The following is a 1,213-nucleotide window of genomic DNA, read 5'->3' on the forward strand; positions in this document are numbered from 1 at the left end:
CACCCACCGACGTCGCGGCGTGAAAACCTGGACGCGTCCGCTGGGAGACGCTGGGCTCCAGACCTCCCGGCCACAGGTCTTCACCCCGTGCCCTCGGGATGGGGCAGAGGCGGGTCGGGACGCAGAGCAGTGACGGGGCTGCACCGCGGGGCCCCAGCACTAGGTCTTAGAAGGCCGATCCCGCCCCTCGCCAACCAGGTTGGCGTGGCAGGTGCGCGAGCTGAGCAAGTGAGCCAAGGAGGCGCACAGACCTGGGCCCTAGGGCACCGAGGAATGGGGCCCTACAGCAGACATGGGGCGCACCTCGCTGCCAGTCGGTTTGCCAGTCATCGGATTCACAGCCCTGGTGGCTGGAGCGGGCTAGCCAAGTATGATTACCATTTTATTTTATTTTATTAAATGTTTTATTTTTATTGTTTTCAGAGAGGAAGGGGGAGAGAGAGTGAGATAGAAACATCAATAATGAGAGAGAATCATTGATCGGCTGCCTCCTGCATGCCCCACACTGGGGATGGAGCCTGCAACCCTGGCATGTGCCCTGACTAGGAACAAACCCGGGACCTTTCAATCCACAGGCGACGCTCCATCCACTGAGTCAAACCTGCTGGGGCTATGATTACCATTTGAGAGTGGGGAAGACAGGTTCAGTGAGGACAGGTGTCTTGCCTAAGGGCCCAGTGAAATTCAGGCTTCAGTCTCCTGATCCTTCTATAGTATCACATCGTCTGTCTATGTAGTCTGGTCCACCTGGTGTCCCCTGGGGTGTTGGCTCTGATGCTGGCAGTGGCTCCTATTGGACATCTGAAGACTCAGGAGACCTGTGCGAGGGGAACTAGGATCTGTCTATGTAGCCTGGTCCGCCCGGTCCACCTGGTGTCCCCTGGAGGTTGGCTCTGATGCTGGCAGTGGCTCCTATTGGAGATCTGAAGACTCAGGAGACCTGTGCGAGGGGAACTAGGAGGAGGAGCCCAGGTGCCGTCCTAGGAGCTCCCTCAGAGGGGCAGTGAGGGTCCGCCGTTACTCAGTGATGGGACCTGTGCGCTGGACACTATGCAAGAGTGTTCTGTACCCCTAAGTTCACTGAGCCCCCAGGACAGCACAGAGGAGAAAGGCTGAGAGGAGACCCGGGCTCTGAGAGACTGAGCCACAGTCCCAGGTAGAGATAGACATGGACCCGTGTCCTCTCTCCACCCCTGTCCCAGCCCAGCCTTCC

This window comes from Myotis brandtii, unplaced genomic scaffold (assembly GCF_000412655.1).
Source record: "Myotis brandtii unplaced genomic scaffold, ASM41265v1 scaffold233, whole genome shotgun sequence".
NCBI lineage: Eukaryota > Metazoa > Chordata > Mammalia > Chiroptera > Vespertilionidae > Myotis > Myotis brandtii.